Source organism: Amblyomma mixtum, chromosome 6 (genome assembly GCF_055824585.1).
Source record: "Amblyomma mixtum isolate Tamu chromosome 6, ASM5582458v1, whole genome shotgun sequence".
In the NCBI taxonomy this organism is placed as follows: Eukaryota; Metazoa; Arthropoda; class Arachnida; order Ixodida; family Ixodidae; genus Amblyomma; species Amblyomma mixtum.
The window spans coordinates 98,686,733-98,703,205 of NC_143017.1; the positions used below are offsets into that span (position 1 = coordinate 98,686,733).

The following is a 16,473-nucleotide window of genomic DNA, read 5'->3' on the forward strand; positions in this document are numbered from 1 at the left end:
AGGTGGTGCACAAGGGAGTTCCGTAAAACTTGAATTCATGTCACGGCTGAAATATCTGACATCTGTAGTGTCATTAACTGATGCAGCATTGTTCTATCACCGAACCAGAAAAAAGCGATCCTGTCCCCCATGCTCCGTCGGTGCTGCATTGCTGTCATTGTCAAGTTCTGACCCATCGGTCGCGAAATCAGCATCGCAGATAGGTTGAAAATGCAGTAAGGCTGTGTCTTTTCGTGATGTTAGTCAAAAAGCCGTTATTTCAAGCCGCCGAGCCTGAAAGCCATGAAGTGATGTTGTCAAGGCGGCTGTTAACAGGTGGTTTGTTTAATGAATAATAAAACAAAATGATGGTCGATTTCCGTAGTTAGGCCATTGCGAATTAGGTGCGCCAGCAGTTCAGTGTTCACTTCGGTTCCGGTGTTCAGATCCAGTCTTCAAGGATGGCACTTGTTCGAATAGCGATAATGGATTAATGTCCATATATGCGGAATTGGTATTCTCGACATTCGTAGGTCCCTGGGAGTCTTCCCTGGCGCAGCAGTGCAGCGGTCAAGCGTTGCGCCACTCTCCTTCTATGGCAGGTGCTGCCATCGGTTGGACTTGGGTTGCTTGGGTTGTGTGGCAACCCAGGTTCTTCCCGAGCAGCCAGCCTCTCCGACTGAATGAGCTGTCACCTGACATCATCGTCCATAGGGGTTTTCAAAAAGGAGTTGAATGCCTATTTAATGTTATCGTAGAAAAGACTTGACTTGGTACATTTCTTGCTTTTGAGTACCAGTTTCTCACCTTTGCATCACGTTTCGTATCGCTGCCTATTTTTCGTTTTTTTATCTATCCTTCAGTGCTTGCAACCGTTTTCCTGTCCACATTTTCCTTTTTTTTTCTTCGCCGTATGCTGAGGTGTTGTGTGTATTGAGAGGCTGACACTCGTCAGGCATCCGTGCCTTTTTGTCAGCCTCTTAGACAGACCTGTACACTTGTATCTCGTCAGCCGGAAATAAACTTTCAAACTTCCAAAAATAACATTAAAAAAAACTTTCAAACATGGTGGGCAGGGTGCTCACCTACCTGGACAGGGTGCCCAGGTAAGGCATATATACCTGGGCACGTTTCCCACCACCCAGTAGGCAGGTGAGCAGCCTGGCACAAACCGACTTGAGACAGACAGACAAGCACACAACAGCTAAATGTGGGAAATAGCCACTATAAGTTCTAGCGCATTAAAATAATGAATGAATGAATGAATGAATGAATGAATGAATGAATGAATGAATGAATGAATGAATGAATGAATGAATGAATGAATGAATGAATGAATGAATGAATGAATGGCCGCATTTTCGGCCGAGCTCCCCGACAAGCGTCTCAATCATGGGAATCGTTTCCATCTGGGTCCCGAAGCGCGACAGCCTATCGCATTGTGTATGTATGTAGCGTGCGTCGCCTGCCGCGGCTGAGGTGACCGAAGCGTGGGGGGGAGTTTTCCGCGTAGCTGCCGGACAGCGCGTGGCCCACTGTGGCGTGCGGCGAGCAGGCGTGCATTTGGCGCGCCTTGTCGCACACGAGCCGTTGCTCGTTGGGGTGCATCGTGCGTTGCCATGGCGACGCTGGCCTTTGTGAAGATCGCGCGCGCTGTGCTCTCGAAAGGCGACGCGAGCCAACAGAGGCGCGGGAACCGCACCTGTTCTGCTGGCGCGCTTGACCTTGCACGCTACGCGGAGGCAAACACGGGACGAAGAGCACGCTGCGATAAGCCGGCCTCGCAAACTCTATAAAGGCCGTCCGAAGGTTTGCATGGCATTTGTTGGCGCCGCTGATTATGAATTCATGGGTGGGGGCTCGTGGTCCGGTATACATCTGGGATGCGTTATAACTAATTATGGTTTCTTGTTTCATTTTAAAGCAACGGATGCAGAAAAGCCGTCGTCGTTGGCTGTGAGCGAAAAATCCACGAAAAAGTCCCCAGAGAATCAAGGGACACGGGTTAAGGCGTTTTGGCACGCTAGTTGGTTATGAAGGATCATGAAAGTGAACAACGCAATCTGAGGCGCGCACAGTGGGACGAAGAATAAGAACGAACACATATATGGTCATTAACTCATTAACGCTATTGCATCATACCCTGAAGGCGGAGCTTAAGTGTTCCCTCTTATTGTTTTTAGTCACTGAAACAAATATTTCAAAAAAATTTAAGGCAAAGCTTTGTCATTGTCATAAAAAGTTCTTTCAATACATAGGTATAAATGGTGCGGCACAAACTGTCCGCAAGTTCAATGGCTGATATGAACATCACACGTCCGAGAACTTGAACGCTCCGGCGGCTGTCACAGAAATTTTCTGTTATAGTTTCTCTGCTACTTTTTGTTTAGTTTCTAATTGAAAAATTGGAAGCTGGGAAACGGAAGTAACACTGCAGTATAGGTACATATCACAGAAATCAATTCTTTTCTAGAGCAGTGTTCAGTACTGCACACGTGATGATGCGCATGATTTCCCAACAGCCCTTCAGGAAGAAAGATTTTTTTTTTTTAGCTTGGTTGAATACATTGCATGTTATGCCGCCCATGACTAGCCTCCTGGCTTATATTTCGTGAGGAATCCGAATCTCATTCGCTTTCTTTCAGGGGGAGAATGGGTGATGGGGCGGGTTCATCGAAAAACTATAGATATTTGTTGAAAGACCAAAACTTCTGCCCAGGGATCCAAAACCAACCACAAGCCACAAAGACTTTTAACACTTGTCTGCATCTGCTCAATCATGAATACTTTCGTTATGGCATACCGTTACCTCTAATGAAAAGACTCAAGAGGCGTAATGGCGTACGGTGAGCTGAGTGATTAGATACGTACGCTCTGACCCTTCGTGTTGCAATCGGAAACTCCAGTTTACATCACTCATCGGTTAAAGCCCAGTTCTGCCAAAGATAATCCGTGGACTCAGAGAGCACTTAGCCCGCATAGATACTATCTACGTAGGCCGCAAGCTCTCCAACACAACGCTGATCAACTCGTTACCCTGCTTCTACGCACTGACACGTCAGTCGTTCTGTCGCGCGTCTCAGTATCCGCCGTACATGACATCACAAGTAAACAAAAGATGGTTTGAAATGTAACTGCGCTGACGTACGAACTTTTGCGGAGATGAAGATGCGTGCGGTGCCTTCTTGTGACTATTATTTCTGTACCACATTTGCTCTCGAAGCCGTGCTCCTGAATATCAAAACCCCTGACGCCAACGCATCTAGATGAAGAAACCCTGTTCCCTTTACGTTTGCCGCGCCTGATGCAGTTGTACCCTGCTTCCGCTGACTGTCAAGTGTAAAACACCGCGGCTAAGCCCACCATGTCAAATCGGGATAAAAACCGTGGCGGTGGTGATTTGCGGACGTGACTAGATTCACAATGACTATGTCGGCAATCGCTCCCCCTGCCTGCCCTGCAGAGGAGCGATGCCAAGTGTCTAACAGAGGTAGGAGGATTTCAGAGCAGGCTTCTTTGGTTAGATGCTTGTACAGGACTCCCACGTGCTGCGCAACTCTCAAGGACCACATGCAAAGCCATAATGTCAACCTGAAATTTACTTTGTGGGCCTTTTCGCGCGTATTTTACAAAAGAGCATTGGACAGGAAACCATCGGAATTTTTTATGCATTCTTCAGCGTGTCGCTGTAAGCTGTCATCGCAGATAGGATTGCGTCACTCATACAGGAACACTGAGAATACTCCTCCTGCTCGCAAGCTTTCTTAAAGAGTTCTGCCTCGAAACGACAAAACTGTTTAATGTTCTGCAGAAACCCCGGGCCGCGGCTCCCACGGTCTGACCTCTTATTTTTCTCGGGTGCGGCTACAAGAAACAAGATTCCATCTTCAGTTGGGAACCGTCAGTGCAGTAGTACATGTGTCCCGGTCAGGTGATTTAAACACAAACGCGACATGCTTGTCGGCTTTCGCTTGGCTGCCTTTCTTGAAATGTCGTCGCAGTGAACGTCATATTGCAATGACCCTCGAACGAGGCTCTTATCTGAGACTTACCGGAGTAAGCATAGCAGTTGGTGTGGACATCGAATGTTTGCTAAAAAGCAGCAGCAGGGACAGCAGCAGCACGTGACTGAAGCCTGCTCTGTGGCAGCCGGCCCACTTGCCCACAGGGCTGTGGGCAACGTGCCAGGTGAGTGCACCTTGCATGTATTCACCTGGTGAAGGGTACACATGGGTGAAGACCTTCAAGGCAAATGCCATCACAGTAAAGGCATTTAGGTGATAGTCTTTTAGGGTAGTGCTTATGCAAAGGCCTTTAAGCTGAAGGCCTTCATGGTAAGTGCCTTCCTGGTGAAGGCCCTTAGGTGGAATGTCTTTGGGCCAAAAGCCTTTATAGTAAAGGTATTTAGGTTAGATCCCTTTGGTTCAGATACCTTTATAGTTTAAGGCCTTTAGTGTAAAGACCCTTAGGTCAAAGGATGATTTCGCATTCACAGCAAGTAAGGACTTTAAGTGCCCATCGTAACTAGTGCTACTGCACGATATTCCGTCCTTAGCCATGCTAAATCGTCTGCTAATTTTTTTTATTTTTCGTGAAATACGAGCTACTACTGCTGCTGTTGCAACGACTACGATACTGGAAGCGCTGCAAATCCTAGAGGTCACAGCTATCGCCCTAAGAGTAAGCCTTACGTAAGACAACTGATGAAAGCACCCCGCGTGTGCTTGGCTCGTGCACGCAAACATGACCCGCCAAGGAAGGCTGCAGTTCCAGATAATCGCAGCCATCTGATGAAATTTTACTGTGAGAACTGCTGAAGAATCAGTTTCGTGTGCCCCAAGCGCCTGGAGAAACTCCCGCTGGCACCTCCGATTAATTTTGCCATCAACATTGACTGAATGCATACCGACATACCGTAAGGCGTAATCAGCGTTCCTTGTCCTTTTATAAAGCAGCTGCTAGCGTTCACAAGTGGTCATATATAAGGGTACGAACGATCTTTAAATTCCTCTTCATTCAAGTTCGCCAAACAGCTAGAAAAGCTACGAAAAAAGAGTATCAGACTTCGCAAAGAAGATAACGTTGTAGACAGAAACACGACTTCGAGTGCGGTTACCGGTGCACCTATTCTAGAAAGCATTTCAGCCATCACAGGTCTACACTCTCGACGACGAAGTAGAACGGCCCGATGGTGGCTATTCCTTTCTTTTTCCTTTCATCTTTAGAATATTAGCGTCCAGGCCAAGGTGATCAGCCGTCAGCAGCTAGCCGAATGATTCGTTCGGAATTTTATCTTCACGAAACGAGGCTTAACTTTGGCCTGGTCGACCAGAACTAAAAGCAGCGCGTGGCTAGGCGTTTAGCGCCGATATCCTCGAAGATTAAGAATGACGTGTTTTTTTTTTTTCTTTCGTGCAAATCAGGCAGGGGCAGCCACACCTTGGAGTGACCCATAAGTCAGGCTCTGAGCAGCACACTATTTTCTTGACGTTACCACCGTTTCCATAGTAACAGAAACGTGCGTCCTAGCGCCTGCTTCCACGTGAGATCGTTACTTACCGATCTACAGACGACACTCTAAACCGTTGAACTACCAAACTTAGTAAGTATAAGTTCCCGTACCGATACAGCCCTGACACGCCGTGCAGCTTCACTCTCCTAATACCCTTACTGATCGAAAGATGGAGACACTATATATCGATCCCGCTCAGAGCCATACATTCTCCACGCACTCTGGAGCGTGCCTTGCTACTTCGACGAAGTGCCCCTTCCGAGTACCCCGCCGCGTTTCCCGAACGCTGTCAGGCGTGCAGAACAGTCTGACCACGTAAGCGAACATGTGAGGCACCAAAGACGGTCGAGGAAGATTTCTTAACGCGCTTGCCTGGCTGTGTACGTTTGCCCCTGTATTGCAAATAAGTTATTTGACGTAACCCGGGCCTTTTCCTCTGCAAACTGACGGCACCGACGGTCAAATAAGAGTATTTTGAAAAAGGAACTTGCTCTGCTTAAGGCTACAGCCGAATGACACTGAAGCAGCTGAAAATAGAGGTCTGATGCTTTTGTTTACACTGCGTAAAGCGCTTAACTCAGTTACTCGGGTCAGGCTCCGAAAATAAGCGAACGTAATAAAGTGTCATTACGAGACCCGCAGGAACCGATACCTAACGAAGAAAGGAAATAGGAGAAGGCCTTCCAAACTTTCAACACGAGGTCAGAACGGTGCGAATCATCATCTCGCAAAGCTAGATCAGGTGGCACGTGTGCCGTTCTCAGAGCGCACTCGGTACACTGACAATACATATCCCACGCAGTATCAAGAGGCGTTCACGACATTCATCTGTATCACCGATTGATTTTCCCCTTTATCTACCCCTCGTCCAGCCCAGCTGCGCCGGGGAATTACACAAGTATTGGCCGTCGGTATCACTGCGATAAGGAACAATGGGGCGAGGCGAGGACCGAGGAGAGAGGGGGAGCCGTAGCAGTCGGTCGGCAAGGGTGAGAACTGTGGTATCCGCCTATGTGAATGTGAGGCCCTACGCCAAGCGCTCACCGACAGATCGCAAGACGCTTGCCACTCGCGGGTCGCTCACTCCCTCGCTCACGCTGTCACTGAAGGATTACGGGAGGAACACGTCGGCCACGCCTCGGCAAGTAAGTAAGCTCTCTTTCAACGCTCTTAGCATGCTTTACTTTGCTCGTCGCCCGCCACGTATGCCAGCGTTTTCGCTTCGTTGCCAGTGCCGTGAAGGATCACCGTGTTTACAAACAAAGCTGACTTGACTGCGGAGACTGGGCTCGCTCCCTGAGCGCTTGATAGCCCTAACCCAAAGTGCGTTCGTTCAGATATGTGATGCTCGCCAGTGGTTGTCACTTCTGCCAGGTTGCTTTCACGCTAACTGTACAGAACGTTACGTCAGCTCTGTGCCTGTTACCAATATGGTTGACTATAGATACCCTTCCTATCTAACTTCTTTATCTGGTGAAGGTTTCGCGTCTTGTTCCGTCTTTTTGTTTTCCTTATATCGGCCCATTGATCAGCTCCACGTGTAACCCATTCTGCCTCCAACCTGCGTTCCCAGAGCAGTGTGAAAGTTTATCCCACTTGCTATAGTTTCGTGCTCGAAACGAAAGTGGTCGCAAAACAATTCTCGTTGTGACTTCACTCCTATAAAAGACTTGCGATCCGATTCAATGGTAGCTTCCACAAAAGCCTATTGATTGTTACATATAGTCTACACAGGTTTCTCAATGGAATACACGCCCAGCCGGCGTCGATCCACTGGCAAGTGTCCAATAACTTGCCGGTCACTGCACCGGCTTACAGAGTTCCACGTGACTGTGTCACTAGGGCGAAAACGAAACTTTTTTTTTCGCTTATGAAACGGTCTACAGCCCAGTAAACAGCTGTGCCTCTTTGGCGAAGGCATGAACAGCTTTGGCTAAAGCATGAACAAACGAAGCTATTGAAACATGTTGCTCATCCCCAGAATTTATTTAGAGGTACAAGTGTCACAAAAGTTTTCGGAACACGAAAATTAAAAGAAAGCCTAATTACTCGGCAGCCTAAGCATGCAACCATGAACTGACGGGTGTGCTTTGTAGTTCACATCACGACCTGCTCAGCCCTCAGTGCTTGGCTGCGCTTCTAGTCGGCGAGAAAAGTGACGTGTTTGTTTATTTCGGCTTTCAGAAAACACCTTTGGGCACCTGTACGTAAAATAAGCACACAAATAGCCGCCAGACGAGGTCGCCTTGCACGGCGTATAGCAACAAATCGATCGCGGAGCGCATGCCTTCTTCAATAGCCTCGGCATGCATTAGAACCGTTCGCTTCCTAAACTTCTGGCCATCGGCCATTTATTTATTTGACTTCAAGCGCTCATTATGGGCCATTACATAACGGGTGGGCATTGAAGTGGTGTTTACGGGAGTCGCTTGTGGATGGCTATGGTCGTCAAGTAGGGTCTATTTAAAACGGGAGTGATGTGTTATAACAGCTATGTGGGCGGGAAGGTTGTTCCACTGCTTCGCTGTATACGTGAGAAGAAGGACTGTTGAAATGTCAACCGCGTTCGCAAGCTGTGGATGAACCGCGTTAGGATGGCTGTAAAGGAAGACGCGAACGCTCGTCGGATGAGCTGCTTGTCCAGTGGGAGACTAAAGAAAAAAATAAATGAAGGTTATGTTTGCTTTGAAATTACTGCCAAGTTTTTAATCGTTGTCAAACCTTATAGCTTGTTTACAAACTCCCCTCCATCTCAAGTATAGTACGTGGTTAACTGCCTATGTTAGCCTCGTATTTTTCACGGAAGTGATCCGTTCTTCCATGAAACGACAGGAATGTAATAACATGTCCAAACACATAGAAAGAAAGTGAACCAGCACTGTAAGCCACGCGCTTTTACCTAACAGTTTTCGTTTCGGCACTATACCTCAAGAAAAAAAAATTAGGGGCGATCAATTGAATTGATGTGGAGGAAATTGAATAGCATTCTCTTTTCACTCGCCAATCTATTCCAGTTCTGATTACATTCAAATCATGAGCCCATTGTCTTTCACTCCCCTGTCTACTCCAGTTCTGTTTCCATTCCTATTCGTACCACGCAAAATGTGTCACATTGTTTGATCGCGGCGAGTCTCCATAGCACTACCGGCGCAGTGGCGCAGCCTTAAGCGATGCTTCACTGCACTAACAGGAGGCTGTTTCGAACACAGCCGCTTTTAGGACTTGTGCAACCCAGGTTTCTTTTCCCGCACAATGCGAGAAGGAATATCTGCCGCAAGCCTCATTTTTCGGGAGTCTTTATAATTTGCACGTAGATCTGCTGCTGTCCGAGTCATTTTCTTCTTAGACGTTTTCGTTTTTGCCAGGTCATTCTTCGTCCGACGTTTCCCTCTTTTCTCCTACAAGTGGAGAGGGACAGTGGCCACGGTTGACAGATGGCACATGGAGGGAGGAGAATCCCCCTAAACACCACCTAACAGGCGTAGGCTTCACATAGCCGACACTACCGAACATTTTCGCCTTCATGGCCCACCCAACGCTTCTCATTAAAAGAAGCAAGAAAAAATACAGAAACCCCTCCCACATAAGAGCATTTTATGACTGGCCGGTGCGCGAACGTATATCCCAAGTGAAACTTTACGTAACTTCCACTAAGTTATGTATTGTCGGAGTCAGATGTTTATTGTGGTGATGGCAGGAGTCGCGCTGTCACTTGTTTCCCTTGTTTTAGTGCACTACCTTTTTGCACAAGCCGCAAAGATCTGTGACCCAGCATCGTTCGACTCGACTCGTATGCATAAAGCTATTTATTACTATTTCTTACGTGATGTTAAACACCGATGTTTATGAGCCACGTCAAAGAAGGTAAGAACATGGTTCTGTGATGTAATCGCGCGGCAGTTCGAATTATTGAAAATTTACGGTGCGTAAGAAGGCCCGGCGCATAAATTCGGCACTAACACGTTCACGCAGGCTCTTAAGATTCATACGGAGCAGGTAAGGCTCTTAAGATTCATACGGTCGCGCGACTGTGCTGTACGGTCTCAGAACCGTGTGGCACTTTATTGTGCGCCGCACATAGTTGCGACGGTGTACCGCATGGAAACGGCAGTTCGCTGGGCTTGTCGGCATCGCGTAACTGAACAGTGCAGAGTAAGAACGCTATAGTGAAGCTGTGAGAGGTGAACGTCATTACGCCGTTTACCTTTACACTTGACCCTCCAGAGCTACGTGGATTACTGGCCGCGGTCACGGTAGTTGCCTGACGTCTGCAAGAATCTAACAAATAGCCATCTCTGAACTGGTATACGCAGGAGCGTGCGACGGAGGACAGTGCGACCTTGAAAAAGTGGCCGGAAAGGGCTCGCCAATTTTCGCGCGTGATTGTGGGTTCTCTGCTGCGTGTAGATGTGTATTGTTTGGCTCAGGCGTTCATGGCAACACAATAAAGTGGTTGAGCGAGTTGATATGCTCTCTCGAAAGGTGTTTCAGAGCGCCTTGGGACTGTGGGACTTGCGTCAGACAAGGGGCAGATGTTACGGTATTGAGTAGGATACATTTTACCGTATTTATCTAGGTTTCGAAATGAGTTTGTTTGTATTTTGCGCCAGGCTGCAGCATCTGCAGTGTTTAGCTTTTTGTGCGGTGTAGAGTACCTCACACAATAAAGTGGTTGAGCGAGTTGATATGCTCTCTCGAAAGGTGTTTCAGAGCGCCTTGGGACTGTGGGACTTGCATCAGACAAGGGGCAGATGTCACGGTATTGAGTAGGATACATTTTACCGTATTTATCTAGGTTTCGAAATGAGTTAGTTTGTATTTTGCGCCAGGCTGCAGCATCTGCAGTGTTTAGCTTTTTGTGCGGTGTAGAGTACCTCACACAATAAAGTGGTTGAGCGAGTTGATATGCTCTCTCGAAAGGTGTTTCAGAGCGCCTTGGGACTGTGGGACTTGCGTCAGACAAGGGGCAGATGTCACGGTATTGAGTAGGATACATTTTACCGTATTTATCTAGGTTTCGAAATGAGTTTGTTTGTATTTTGCGCCAGGCTGCAGCATCTGCAGTGTTTAGCTTTTTGTGCGGTGTAGAGTACCTCACACAATAAAGTGGTTGAGCGAGTTGATATGCTCTCTCGAAAGGTGTTTCAGAGCGCCTTGGGACTGTGGGACTTGCGTCAGACAAGGGGCAGATGTCACGGTATTGAGTAGGATACATTTTACCGTATTTATCTAGGTTTCGAAATGAGTTAGTTTGTATTTTGCGCCAGGCTGCAGCATCTGCAGTGTTTAGCTTTTTGTGCGGTGTAGAGTACCTCACGCAATAAAGTGGTTGAGCGAGTTGATATGCTCTCTCGAAAGGTGTTTCAGAGCGCCTTGGGACTGTGGGACTTGCGTCAGACAAGGGGCAGATGTCACGGTATTGAGTAGGATACATTTTACCGTATTTATCTAGGTTTCGAAATGAGTTAGTTTGTATTTTGCGCCAGGCTGCAGCATCTGCAGTGTTTAGCTTTTTGTGCGGTGTAGAGTACCTCACACAATAAAGTGGTTGAGCGAGTTGATATGCTCTCTCGAAAGGTGTTTCAGAGCGCCTTGGTACTGTGGGACTTGCGTCAGACAAGGGGCAGATGTCACGGTATTGAGTAGGATACATTTTACCGTATTTATCTAGGTTTCGAAATGAGTTAGTTTGTATTTTGCGCCAGGCTGCAGCATCTGCAGTGTTTAGCTTTTTGTGCGGTGTAGAGTACCTCACACAATAAAGTGGTTGAGCGAGTTGATATGCTCTCTCGAAAGGTGTTTCAGAGCGCCTTGGGACTGTGGGACTTGCGTCAGACAAGGGGCAGATGTCACGGTATTGAGTAGGATACATTTTACCGTATTTATCTAGGTTTCGAAATGAGTTAGTTTGTATTTTGCGCCAGGCTGCAGCATCTGCAGTGTTTAGCTTTTTGTGCGGTGTAGAGTACCTCACACAATAATGTGGTTGAGCGAGTTGATATGCTCTCTCGAAAGGTGTTTCAGAGCGCCTTGGGACTGTGGGACTTGCGTCAGACAAGGGGCAGATGTCACGGTATTGAGTAGGATACATTTTACCGTATTTATCTAGGTTTCGAAATGAGTTTGTTTGTATTTTGCGCCAGGCTGCAGCATCTGCAGTGCTTAGCTTTTTGTGCGGTGTAGAGTACCTCACACAATAAAGTGGTTGAGCGAGTTGATATGCTCTCTCGAAAGGTGTTTCAGAGCGCCTTGGGACTGTGGGACTTGCGTCAGACAAGGGGCAGATGTCACGGTATTGAGTAGGATACATTTTACCGTATTTATCTAGGTTTCGAAATGAGTTTGTTTGTATTTTGCGCCAGGATGCAGCATCTGCAGTACTTAGCTTTTTGTGCGGTGTAGAGTACCTCCTGCACTTATAAACGTAGTGTTTCTGGTCGTTCGCTATATGCGGAAAAAGGGGTGCAAGGTGAGTATGGGAAGGACCCACTCGGTTAATAAGATCTCGAGCTAGGTCGTGACCCGCCTCGTTATCTTCTTACCTGGCATGACCCGGTGTCTAAGTAATTCAGTGATGTTCATGTAAATGGGTTGCAGCAAGGAGTTCTACTTCTCTGAAGGAGTTCTACTGCTCTTTTCGGGGGTCTACCGGCCATATAATCACGGCAGGCTTGCTGTGAGTCTGTGATAACTTGGGTGGTCTTACTGAGTCTGTCTTGGTTTCTAATAGTCATGACCACAGCTGTGGCCTCTGCTGTGGCAGAGCTTTCTGCCCATATGGAGACTGTTACTAGTGGAATGGTCCACCGCAGCTATCACGATTACGTCCCTATCCGTATATGCCGCAACATCCACGTTTGTGGCATAAATGTCATTCTGGACTTTTTGTCGAGAACGCTCCATTCGAGCCTTGCGTCTTTCCGCGTGCACTTCATGGTGCATATGTTTAGGTATTGGTGAAACCGTTAAGCAAGAACTGGGGAGAACCGTTAGGAGAGAAACCAACGCGAGCACACATTACGTGTCTCTGTATACATGCCTAATCGCTGCATGCAATACAAGCGGCAGCTGGCCGCACGGATTCATCAGTGACACCTGGAGTATACAGCCTGCCCACGCATCCTTTTATACCGCCCGACTCTGGTTTCAAACGACCGTGGCGACAGCTTTATATCAATTCTGCATACTCCTTTTTTTTTCATCATTTTTTTTTTAGAAAGTAAAGTTTGCACTGTAAACAGAAAGGAGTAAAGAGGGTGTAAACTGTCCTTTAGCGCACTCCTTATTTACTCCTTGCTCCTTCGCTTGCTTGGAAATGCCTTCAGTTATCTTTGTCAAAAGCTGCTTCCATTCTTACTGCTAATCTGCTTAAATGTCTGTATAGAGCGAATGCACAAGCGGTGTGAGATGCCTTGAAAATGTTCGACATTTTCGTACCTCATTGAATACTGCTGCATATTTAGTTACTGCTTCGCATGAGCAGAGTTGTACCAGGACTATGGACATCTTAGAACCATCGCAAAGATCAGCAGTCCTAAAAGAAGGGCTGTTCTCTAAAGAAAATGTTTTTCAAAATAATCACAACGCATTCAGGGAAAAATGTCGTGCAGCATATAGTCCCGTTTTATGCCAGGAATACAGCATGCATACGTGAAATTTTTTCTAGTTCATGAGTGCATGCATAAAAGTGAAGGCGAAGTATTTGCAGCGCCTGTTTCGGACAATCTGAAAGCAACAAATTTACAAAAGGTAGCGCGGGATTAATGGAGAAGCTCGTCAAAAAACTACACAATCTAAACAGAAAGGAATAAAAAGTGAGTAAGTTGCCCTCTAGGGCACACCTTTTTATGTGCCCCAGATGTCAGCTTCCTCCCTTTTAAGGCGACAGCCTTTTATGGTTCATACTCGCGGCCAACGTCACATCCGATGTAACACTGTCTTCCACGAATAACGCGTCGATTAATCGGGATAGGAGAAAACTAATGGTGACATCAGATAGAGGGGACAAAGTGTAACCCCGACGCCATGTTTGATGACTGTACAGTGGTTAGTTAATTAATTATAGCCAATTATAACGACAAAAAACAACCAAATGCGTCGATATAGCGGAGACGTCGATATAGCGACGGGAACAGTGTGACGTCACATCCACCAGAAGTCGCCACAGCATAGCGAAAATTATCACATAATGGGCAGAAAAACGCCGGATTTGTGTTAAATTAGTTTGAAAAATGTGTAATTAAGCGTAATCAGTACCTAAGATCACCGAAATATCTATAATTTGGGTAAAAATTACTCAAGGGCAACTCCACGGAGAAGCTCCTCTCTATGGGAGTGCACAGTACCTGGGACGAAATAACGGAGGCTGTCAGAATTTCACAGCCCGAAAGATTAAGCCGAACATCCACGGGCAGAGCCATCCTTGAAAGGGTAAGCCTGCGAACAGATAGGGAACTACGAGCCAAATCGAGCATTCCGCAGGACTGCTCAAAAATGAGGAAGAGAGGTTGATGACGTCACATCAGACGAAAGGACGTCGAAGCAGTGGGATCCGTCGATAAGCAACAAAGGTCAATGCGCTGCGCATGCACTGCGTGACGTCACCACTTCCTCTCGCCGCGCTCTTCTCCTCTGTCGTGAAATGAATTCCAGCGCGGCAAATTCAAATCAGCACATCGAGTCGCAAACGGCTTTCGCCTTCCCGCACTTATGGGATATCTAAGTGCCGCCAACGAATTTTTTTCTCCAATATAGTATTCGTGTTTAGAGTTCAAGTTCGTGTCGGTGCGAGCTGCGCAGACCATGGAGAAACGCACTTTGCGTCGTCAGGAATTTATCCTTGAGGAAACTGCGTGTTTACCCGCTCTTTTCAGTAGAAAATAAGAGATTTTATCTGTCGTGTCTAATTTTAATCCAATTTTCATTGAGAAGCTGCTGCGTTCTAGGTAATTTTTATCTTTTTTTCCTTTCATCCTCGAACAGTTTTTTTTTTTTTTGTGCTTGCTGGTTTGCTTCTTTTCTTTCATTCGTTCTTCATTCTTTTTTTCTTCTGCTTCCTTGCAGTGCTTGCGCTATTCTTTCCTGTGGCACGCTTTGATAACCTCAGTCCATGCAATGGCCACATGCAAAAGGAAATAGGACCATGTTTTTAGCGCAAAGTTTTAATCCTCTCTTGCTATCTCTAGGGCGTCTGCAATAGGCCGCATTCGTGGAAAGATTAAGCTCTTGTCACAGAGAAGACTTCGATAAGTGAGCATACATCTTCCATAACCCCAAGTGAATGTATATACTAGCTCGCTTTCTTAGTGAGGTCGACATGTGCTGCATTTAAGAGTTGTAGGAGTTGTTTAGGGTGCATTTAAGAGTGGCCCAATGCGACAGACCTTGATACGTTGCACTGTTTCAAAAGACTATGTGCAAAGACATAATTTTCTGTGGACATCTTGATGTCCGGATATCCGGATATCTCTTCGGTTATCTCGCTACACAAAATAATCAGGAATATACACTCGTATAGGTTGATAAACCTTGCCATACTGAAACCTCTGGGTTTTCGATATAACCTCGTTACCATAGCACTTGCGCCAACTTGGTCCGTTCGTGAGAGGTGAACAAATATGCGTGGACACCTCGGTAGTCCGCAGGCTGGCCACGTATTGGCCGCATGCCGCAGTAAAACTGCTTCTTTTACAGCGCAGTATGGGCGATGGAGGTGGGCAAATGTGCTTTTTGGTTGTTTAGGTAACACTGATACTAACTCTTCAACCGTGTACTCTGGCGTTTTTCGGGACGAGAATGCAAAATTCCGCCCTGATTAGAACTGTAATGAAGTGGCGGGAAAAAACGCCCCATTGACATCGCCAAAGCACAAGAAAGGACGCCGAGGTGCGGACACGTTCGCCGGGCGCTACCAACATTTTGTACCCAAATTCAATTTGTTTGCATTCCTAATAGCCACCATTTGTTTGCTTTCGTGACTCGTTGCAGCACTCACGCAATTTTTGGGCGCAGTTGCCGCGGTGGCTCAGTGGCTGTGGTGCTCGGCTGCTGCCCCGACAGACGCGGGTTCGATCCCGGCCGTGGCGGGCGCATTTCGACGGAGGCGAAATGCTAGAGACTCGTGTACTGTGCAGTGTCAGTGCACGTTAAAGAACCACAAGTGGTAGAAATTTCCGGAGACCTTTACTACGGCGTCCTAATAGCCTGAGTAGCTTTGGGTCGTCAAACCCTATAAACCAAACCAAACCAATTTCTGGGCACATTTATAAGCCGTTTTAATCCCCCTCTGCTTTTACCTCACTGTCGCTTATGATGGAGTGTTCTTGTCATCTCAGTGACTGCTCAATTCCCTGTATTTATGTCCGCAAAGTATGTTTAAGTTTCATTCCGGCGAAGTGAATCCTTATGATTTTAGCTTCAGTTCAAGTTGCACAGCACACACGAGCCGTGCGTTTGAAACTGTGTTGTAGTCAGAATGCCAACAGATACGACTGTTGTTATAAACGGCACCGGAAAAATAGCAGCATACGCAACGCGCTAAGCGCCTGGAAGCAGCCGCGCAGATGGGCTGTGGCTTTTGATTTTTCCACATGAACCTTTTTTTTTTGCTTTATTTGAATATTTATTGCACACGGGGCACATTTTGTAGCAGTGTCACGACAGAGTGAATTTCGATGCCTCGATCCTATATTTTTTCCTCCCAAGAGTTCAGATGACAGCGTTTTTGTAGTGGTATATGGCCCTGTTACTGCAGTGTTCTCGCGTACAGGAAATACCAGCTGCTTTTAAGGGCCTTCTCTATGTTTGTCTACGTGTTGTCGACGCTTAGAGCCTGTAGCAAAAACGGCGACTCCAGCTGCAACCTTCAGCAATCGCTTTTTTTTTTTTTTCTGCCGGCGCTTTTTGGCAACCAGCAAGCCTTGTGTTTTCATCGATATGTCGTGCTCGTTGAGTCAGCAATAGCTCATTAATGGCGTTTTTTT

General features: G+C 46.9%; 1 protein-coding gene across 3 annotated transcripts in view; it reads left to right on the forward strand.

Moving 5' to 3' along the window:
• The first annotated feature begins 6,492 nt into the window (after window positions 1–6,492).
• alpha-Man-IIa (alpha-mannosidase 2) overlaps window positions 6,493–16,473 on the forward strand; it is an 86,413-nt gene continuing 76,432 nt past the window's right edge. For 2 of the 3 annotated variants that reach the window (XM_089548487.1, XM_089548488.1), the window contains exon 1: window positions 6,493–6,636. The gene's annotated coding sequence lies outside the window, so the exon portion shown is untranslated. Of the gene's footprint in view, window positions 6,641–16,473 lie in introns of all 3 variants that reach the window. The other variant, XM_089548486.1, reaches the window with a different exon arrangement.